The following is a 9465-nucleotide window of genomic DNA, read 5'->3' as shown; positions in this document are numbered from 1 at the left end:
TTTTTATTTGATGGAAAAAAAAAAAAAAAAAAAAATTATAATTGGACCCAGAGAAATCCAAATTCACCGACATAATCGACTCTCCGATTTAATTATTGAAAATTAAAAATAATTAAAAGTATTATGGTTGGATTTGGTTACTCCGAAAATTTTCCAAATTCATTGAAAATGGCAACAAATTTTATCATCGGATTCACGGGTAACATTTTTTTTTTAATTAATAAAAATATCTTTCTTAACTTCAAATATTTCAATAATACTTTTAAACTAAAAAAAAAATTAAAAATATATTTTATAACCTTTAAAAAATGTCAAAAATATCTTTTACCATTAATATTACATTTAAAATAATTTTACCATTAATATCTATAAAATTGAATAAATAGTTGTACATACTTGGTCTTTGCTCCTATTGATGATAAAAAAAATTAATTTTAAATTAATTTTTTTTTATATATATAAAAGTTAGAATATTATGGCTACTTTATAAGAATAATTTTTAAGTTTTTTACAACTTAAAAGAGTTTTATTGTTGAAAGGTATTTTTTAAAAATATTTTTAGAAGTTCAACTCTATTTTTAAAATAAAATATGAATTATTTCGTCCAAATCTAGGGAAAATATTTTTCAAACTTTCTTTTTAGTTAAAAGATATTTTTCTAAAATTTTTAAAATTATCCATTTTTCTTATGTTTTATTCCATTTTAAAATGGACATTTCAGCTTTCATTTTCATTTTAGTTAATAAAAGTCAATTTAATTATTTTTTAAAACGTCATAATTAAATTATGGGTCAATTTTGAAATTCGAAATATTTTGATCTATCTCTGCATTATTGCTTCATCTATATTAAATAATTTATCCTTTTTTATGATATAAATTAAAAAGGACAAAAAGTTTTAAAAAATCTGCCTTATCTATAAAGTTTTTTACTAAAAGAAAATTGACGACAATCACTGAATTTTTTTTTAAAGGAAAATTTAAATTTAAATTTTTTTATTTTTTTTTTCTACAAATATATTTAAAAAAAAAAAAGAATAAATTAGAAGAGGAGACAGGGGTAGGTCGGTGGTCGGTGCACAGGTACTGTTCGGAATTGACTTTTACTAGAGGCAATAACGACATTGTGAAATGACACCTTTGTCCTTGTTTTCTAGTAAGAGAGGAAGGGCAATATAGGAACAAAAGGCCTAATGAGTGAAAGGTGGGCCCATCAATGTATATAATATTTAGGGCGGCTAAATTTTATGTGCAAGACTTGGTCCCCAATAATTTTTATTTTCTATAATATTTTATTTTTATTTTAAATAAAAATTGATTGATTGAGAAAGGCATCGTTCGGGGGTTGGAATTTCCTCGTATATTATAAGGGGGATATTTTCCAATAAATTAAAAAATTATGTAATTACACATTTACCCTTGTTTGTTTTATTATTAAATTTTTAAGCCATCCATAATGAATTTTGTATACTTTTTTTATGTAAGAAATATATTATTTTAAATTGTGAAATTTGATTACTTCTTAAAAGAAACGTTTCTTTAGCAAGTTGAATATACCAAGTTTCATAAGAGTCTACGTGTGCAAACTCTTAGTTCACAAATGCTAAAACTCCCAAATCAAGTTGATACGGTCCATGAACCACCAAGATCATGATCGAGGAAGATTTCTGAGATCGAGAAATATAAATTATAGTTCTAAACATCATCATCTTCCGATATGCATAACATACGTGTTTACTTTACATCTATTTCACTTACAATAGTCATTCAAATAAATAAAAAAAAAAAAAAAACATTTCAGCCTAAGGAAGCATTTCAATAGTAAAACCATTTATCTTAGCTACTAATTCAAACAAACAAGTTGTTAATTCCTATTAAAGAGATGTTGATCTAAGCCTCAACGAATGACAAATCTCACCAAGCTAAATGACCCTGAAAAATATAAGAGATGAGATTCAAGTATAAATATGTGGGACACAAATAGGACTGTAAAAACATTGAGTACTCGTGTGTGGTGGTCACGTCGATCGAGACAAGCGACAATCTTGGTTGGTGTCAATCAGAGATATTGCTCGTGAGTGGTTGTTACTCCAATCATGTCAATCGAGGTCGGAGCAAGGAAGATCATCAAGCTGAAATGGAATTTAGAATAGATGGGCTAAAGTTATTGCTCCATAAATATGAAAATGACCCATACCAAAATTTGATGAAATATGGCCAATACATTTTAATGATACCAAGCTAAAGCTAAGGTCAATTTAAAGCACCGTCCATGGAAGGATTTAATTACAAAATTTGGAAGCAACCAAATTATAACAGCATGTTCTAGTGGCTATGCACGTGTCATAATTATGATTGTTATGTTATGCTCTGCTATGTTGTGTCATGTCATGTCATATTTATAAGCTATGTTGTAGTGTGACTATACCTGAAGTTATGATGAAGATAATCAATTATGCACGAACCTCTAAAAACTGTCATATAAGTTATGCTATGTATGGAAGATTTGACACTAATTATGTAGGCATAATTAACATAGTCATTATGTTATAAATTAATAAAAGTTTGACACGTATTATAAATTTATACTAGTATGCATACCTTACAAGTTACGATTTTATGTTTGCCATGATGTAATGCAGGTCCTTTCTCTATGTGGTGTCTAGAAGCCCTTTGACAAGTGCTAACTCGACGAGCCAGAACCATGGGGTATGCAAGCTTGTCTGGTGGGTCCATATGTACGTGCATGTATCGTGTATAGGAAAGTACTACACATCCAACCTTGCGTGTGTGCGTGTATCATATGTTTACATTTTCCAACCTCAATAAAGAGTAAGGTTACTTACTGTTCTATTGAGTTTTTCATGTGGGCTTGGGATGGATTGTTTTTGGGCTCAACCCTTTTGAATTTTTGCTTTGTTGGTTTAGGGGTTGATGCATATTTAATCATCAAACCATAGGATTCAGGATAACCATCATCAACCTTCAAACCATGCTGCCGGAAAATGAAGAGTTCAGAATCACCGTTCTGCCTCTCTCCGCCTCCGGCCACACTATTCCGATCGTTGACATGGGGAGGCTCTTCGCCCGCCACGGCTCCACTGTCACCATCATCACCACCGAGTCCAACGCCCGCATTATCCACAAATCCATTGACGGCGACTTCGACACCGACTACAAACTTAAGGCCCACATCGTTACATTCCCCGGCGCCGAGGTCGGCCTTCCACCCGGCATCGAGAACTACAGCGACGTCTCCTCTCGCGACCTCCAAGCCAAAATCTACCAAGCCTCTCATCCTCGATGGCCTTATAGATCAGGTACTCTTTTAAAACACTTTTGCAATTAAATTTGTTCTTTAACTCATATTCTTCCATGGCAGGACATCATCCCGGCGACCCGACCCGATGCATTCTCAGCAACCTTTCATTCGCGTGGTCCACCGACACGGCAGAGAGGCTCGGCGTGCCACGATTGGTGTTCTCCGTGTCCAATTTCATGGCGTATTCTGCAGAGCACTCTGTTCTGCAACATTCCCCTCACCTGAAAGTAGCTTCCGAAACAGAGCCATTCGAAATCCCTGGATTATCCACAAAATTCAAATGATAAAATTACGGTTGACTTTGGCGATTAGGAGGAAAATGTTGAAAAAACTGGCGGAAGGTTTCTTCTCCAGAAAAATAGGAGGAGTAAAAGGATAGAGGGAGAGAGATTGGTTGAAACTAGTCATTATTTTTTTTTTGTTTGACTTCTTTAAATAACACATCTAATTACCAAAAATTAATTACAAAAAATAGAGAAGTGGGCAAAGACTTCGCCCAAATTAGCCAAAAATTGCAGCTATAATTACGCTCTCCATTGTCGTGAATTCAGAAGTTTTGAGGAGTCAACAACCTAACTAAAGGAATATAGCTTTTATTTAACAATCTCCTCCTAAAAGATTATATCTACCTTATTATTTGAACTCCGATCTTTGAGCGTAGTTCTTCAAATTTTACCCGCGCTAGGGACTTGGTGAAAATGTCTCCAAGTTGTTCCTCTGTTCGGATGAAATCAATCTTAATGAGCCCTCGACCTGCACATTCTCGAATGTAGTGGAATCTGATTTCTATGTGCTTGCTCCGGTCGTGCAAAACTAGATTTTTGATCAGGGAGATCGTAGCTTTGTTGTCTACGTATAGCATTGGTGGACCGACCGCTTTCTCTCTCGATGAGTTCTTCCATTAGTCGCGCAAGTCATTGCTTGCTCCGGTCGTGAAACTGGATTTTTGATCAGGGAGATCGTAGCTTTGTTGTCTACGTATAGTATTGGTGGACCGCTTTTTCTCCCGATGAGTTCTTCCATTAGTCGCGCAAGCCATTGCTTGCTCCGGTCGTGGAACTGGATTTTTGATCAGGGAGATCGTAGCTTTGTTGTCTACGTATAGCATTGGTGGACCGCTTTTTTTCTCGATGAGTTCTTCCATTAGTCGCGCAAGCCAGACCCCTTGTGTTGCTGCCATCGAAGCAGCGATGTATTCTGCTTCGCAGAAAGACAAAACAACTACCTTCTGTTTTGTTGATTGCCAGCAAATCGCGCCGATTGAGAGGAAGTAGATCATTCCGCTGGTGCTCTTACGCTCATCAACATTCCTGTAGCCACTAGATGCTCCTCCCTAGGTGCTTCCATAAACCTGCTCACATATAGCAAATCGCGCCGATCAAGAGAAAGTAGATCATTCCGTTGGTGCTCTTACGATCATCAACATTCACCGGCCATGTCACTATCACTGTAGCCGACCACCTTGAGTTTCTCCTTCCTTTCCCTGCACAGTATCTTACACCCCAGCCTCTGGTTCCGACTACATAGCACAAGATGCGCTTGACAGCCACTAGATGCTCCTCCCTAGGTGCTTCCATAAACCTGCTCACATATACAGAATAAGCGAGATCAGGACGAGAGTTTATCAGATAGCACAGACTCCCGACAATGGTTTGCCTCGATCACGTCATTCGACTGCCAGAAGGTGCTTTCGTCGAAGACAACGTCGCGAGACACGTGAGCTCGCCCCCCTACAGGATCATAGAACATGTAGGCCTTGCTCTACTGGGTTCATAGCCGATGAAGCTTGGCGAGGTGGGGACATGTTGCCTTCATGTATGCGACGCAGCCGAACATGCGGAAATGAATTCTCGTTGGAGGGAGTAGGGCGCCCGTTAGGTGTTGTTGTATGCTGATTTCATCGCAGCTCCGGGCAGCCGATGGTGACGTGGCCGGTAAGCTCGGAGCAATTTTTTAACTAGAAGCTGCTGACGGAGGTGCTACCGGTGGGGGCACGGTGGTGATGGAATATGAGCGACGAGATGAAGGAAATTGTGGGGAGAGAGAAGGTGGAGAAGGCGGTGAGGTTTTTGGTGGGGGCGACGGAGATCAGAAAGCGGGCCAAAGAGCTTGGGGCGGCTGCAAAGAGGGCGGTTGAAACCGGCGGCTCGACGGAGAATAATATCGCGTCGTTGATGAAAGAGCTTAAGTCCATTCCATGAAGCTTAAACGGTGCGGCGGCGAACAGTCTCCACCAACATAAAAAATTAAGAAAAATAAAAAGTATTTAATTTTGGATTAAATGTTTAATGCCAATAATTAATTTTAAAGTTTAAATGAGTTACGCTCATTTTAATTTTAAAATTTTAAGCTTTGAAATTTCTATAATTAGTATTGTGTTTGTATGGCAGATATTTTGATAATGAAATTATAAATTAATTAATTTTAAACATATAATATAGTTTAATACAAAAGATCCTTAAGAGGAAGTAACGTTTTCCACGTGGAAAATCTTCAAGTTACAGATTAAATTACTTAAAATTACTTAAAAGAAACTTCAAAAGTACATTTCTCTTGGTTTTGAATGAAACGGTGAAGTATTTAAGTGAATACTAATTTAATAAATTAAATAAACACATACCTTTGTTGAAACTAAAATAAACGTCTGAGGCAGAAGCATGGAAACGAAACTTGACACGTTTTTATTTCTTCAAAGTTATAAAAGGCCATGTTTTTCACATGCTAAATTCCACATAAATCTGCACGTGTACCCACACCAACCCACGTTTTTTTTTTTTTTGTTCGAACAAATCTTGTATTTTTATAAAATCTATTCTCGAACAAAAAATGCTAATGGTTAACACAACTATTTGTGGAAAATACCTGCACACTTATGATTTTTAAGATACTCTATTTTACTTGAAATTTCTTATTTAAAGAAGACAATAATATTTATAGTTATCTAATATAGTTTTAGTATAGAAAACTAATGATCTAAATAAAGTTTGTCGTAACATTAGTTATCCCTTGATTGATTAGTGGGTTCAGTAGCGGGGCACTAGATGCTAAGTTTCATGGTTGCTTGCTCTATGTACCATAAGATCCAATCACACTACCAACAATCATTGCTACAAGTACCGGTCTTAGGGTTCAACTTATTCAGCTTCAAAACAAAAGAAATTTGACTAATATGATCAAACCAACTTAGAGATGCATTGAATTATTGGATCAGGAAGTTAAGAAAAAATTGTTGAATCGAACTCTAACTGTGAACCGGACTTGAATTGAAAAGAAAACCCACGAACCAATCAAAGTAGAGTTGAACTGTTGGGAACAAACTAAACTAATCATTGGACCAATTGAACCGATTCCGCTTTGCATCCCCCTAAATTGCATTTTTCTTCTTATTCTTCGTCAGGAATTGGGTGTTTGTATAATGGATCTGAGTGTGACATGACTTTTACAAGGATGAATGATGACCGATTACAGCGACAATGAGACGACGCATGTGACACCCAAAAACTTGTTGCATTGTGAACACCCTATTTAATGTATCAGAGTGTTCATCTAAAACTATATTTTTTATTTTTAAGTTTTTTAATTTTTTTAATTTTTTTTTTTAAGTTTAAGGTATTTTGATTTTTTCTTTTTTTGAAATTTTAAAAAGTAAGAAAGTTATTTTTTATTTTTATTTTTTTATAATAGCAAAGTATTTATTATTGAATGGGTTTTAAGCTCCAAATTTCAGAACCCTACGTCCGAAGAACGAGTAACCCGCGACCCGCAATCCTTGAGAAACAGCGAGGGGTATAAGCCCAGATTCGAAGCTCATAAAGAGATTTCTAATTACCAGTTTCGATTCAGAATGCTCGGTCGAAGTAGGTTCCTCTCGTTCCCCATGGTAATTGGCGCTGTTATGTAAGTTCTCTTCCCCAATTTGCATCACTTCCTTTAATCAATCAATTCGAGACTACAATCTGCCGAATCCCAATTTTTTGTTTTTCTTGAAATAGATCCTGATGTTCAAATTGCCATATGAAAATTGATTCACAATTTTATTTTCTTGCCGTTTCTCTCCTGAATGAATTGCCTCGTATGGTCTTCTTGATTACGGCACCCGAAATTATAGGACCAGGAAGTAGTTTCTACAATCAGCAGGGGAGATGTCTCTTTGGTTAAATACAATACAACTAAGCAATACTTGAGAGTAAATGAAAACGCTTCTAAAAGATTTGCTGTTAACGGAAGTAGGCAGGATTATCTTTCAGCGTTGCCTTGTGGATTTTAGGTTTTAGTTTGTTTATCTATCTCCAAATTAATCTCCCATTTGAAAGAACTGAAGCATAATGAAAGGGTTGGAGTTCTTGGTATCAGCCTACCGACCCATAATTTAAGTTACTGAGATGATATTTGGAAGTTAGAACATTCAAAAGTTTCAAGAATTTGAGAAACTTTCTAAATTCTTTCAGCCATTACTAGTTAATGGAGTTCATATAGTTTTTCTCCCCTGTAATTCAAGAACAACGTCTCAGGATCCAAAAATTTGTTAATGCAAGTTTATTGACTTACAGTTGTAGCATGAGTTGGGATTTCTTATGGGAAAGTTTAGTATAACATTTAAGCTCTCGTTGAGTTTTGTGCTGGAATTTAAACATTGTTTCTGAGTGATAAATGAGTTGAGCATCTGAATAGACTCTGGAATATATGTTGCAGCATTGGTGTTGTCTCTGGGAAAGCAATATTTGGGCCACCTCTTGATGAATACTGGAGAAAGAAGCTGGATGAAGAGGCAAGCGCAAAGGATTCAGGTACAACTACTCAAGTTAGCATAGGTCAGGATAGTCATGTTTAGCGACATGAATATGCAGAGATTGGATAAATATTGTTGCTGAAACAATGGTTAAATGCATAATCTTACATGGATATTTAAGAATGGGTTCGGCACGTACGACCTTACTTGAATAGGATCTGCTCTATAGGTTGTACAATTGTAACTTTGAGTTCAAAGGATGCCTTCTTTTATATGGATTATATGCACACAAAAATGGGAGTTCATGTCATGAGTGATGATTGTCTTTTCATTATCTCCTACTTATGCATCAAAGGTTAGTAAATCGAAGTAAAGCCTGCAAAAGCTTTAGAACAAAACAATACATGCAGGCTCTGGCTTCCCATCAAAGATAGAAAAGGGTGGGATTTGGTACCCGGGTGGATAAGGAACGGTTTCATGTATTGGAGGATATAGACTGCAATAAGGCTAGATTCTTCCTGCGTTCTTTGAGTTTTTTAAGAGAAGAAAAAAGAAGCGTTAAGAAACTGGGCAGGGAATTTTGAGTTTGACTAGGTATGAAGGTTAAATTATAGATTATTTTGACGCATATTTTTTTTTATAATTATTTTTATTTTGTTTTACTATAAAACTTTTGAAAATTCAAAGTAAAGTATTTTTAAAAATTTTTAAAGTTCAGGGTATTATTGAATTTTTGAAAATTCATATGTATTTTCGAAATAGAAACAGACAAAATTTATGGTATGGTTTATAATTTAGCCATTTTTTTAAATTTTAAAATTACTTTTTTTTTTCTGTTTACTTTTTAATTCATTTTATTAGTTGATAAGAATCCATTATATTTGATTTCATGGGCTTTTTTATATATATATATATATATATATATATATATATATATTAGATTTGTATTTAAATGTTAAATATTTTAATAAATTAATTTTTTTATATAAATAAAACTACAACAGTACTGACTATTACCACATGTGCGTGTGCGCATATATATCTATATATAATAGAAATTTTTCTATTTTATTTAAATGGTAGTCCATGACTTGGTAAATGTTTTATTTCAAATTTTTGCATATATTAATTAAGGTATGTATGTAGTAATGTCTTTAGAAAATTATGGGCCTTAAAAAAAATTATCTAACTTTTTTTTTTTTATAAATAACTAAAATTAAGGCTTAAAAAAATTAAATATACGTAATGAACTTTTTACAATAACTAAATTGATATCTAACATAATATACAGGGACAAGAATAGGGTTTTAAAAAAAATTAAGTATGGGTGATAAAAATTATCAAAATTTTTACAAATAACTAAATTTGATATTTAAACAAATAATTTATAAGAATAAACAAAAAAAAAAAAAAAAA

The 9465-nt window shown here is 34.3% G+C and overlaps 1 long non-coding RNA gene and 1 pseudogene across 1 annotated transcript; both read left to right on the top strand.

Annotated features, from left to right (window-relative positions):
* The first annotated feature begins 2990 nt into the window (after positions 1 to 2990).
* On the top strand, positions 2991 to 5521 carry LOC111499498 (annotated as a pseudogene).
* Positions 5522 to 7020: 1499 nt separating this feature from the next.
* LOC111499925 lies at positions 7021 to 8362 on the top strand. The gene is made up of 2 exons (XR_002721024.1): positions 7021 to 7217; positions 8013 to 8362. It is a non-coding gene; the product is annotated as an uncharacterized LOC111499925 (long non-coding RNA).
* Positions 8363 to 9465: the final 1103 nt, after the last annotated feature.

This window comes from Cucurbita maxima, unplaced genomic scaffold (assembly GCF_002738345.1).
Source record: "Cucurbita maxima cultivar Rimu unplaced genomic scaffold, Cmax_1.0 Cma_Scf00027, whole genome shotgun sequence".
Lineage (NCBI taxonomy): Eukaryota > Viridiplantae > Streptophyta > Magnoliopsida > Cucurbitales > Cucurbitaceae > Cucurbita > Cucurbita maxima.
This window is presented reverse-complemented; position numbering and strand designations above follow the sequence as displayed.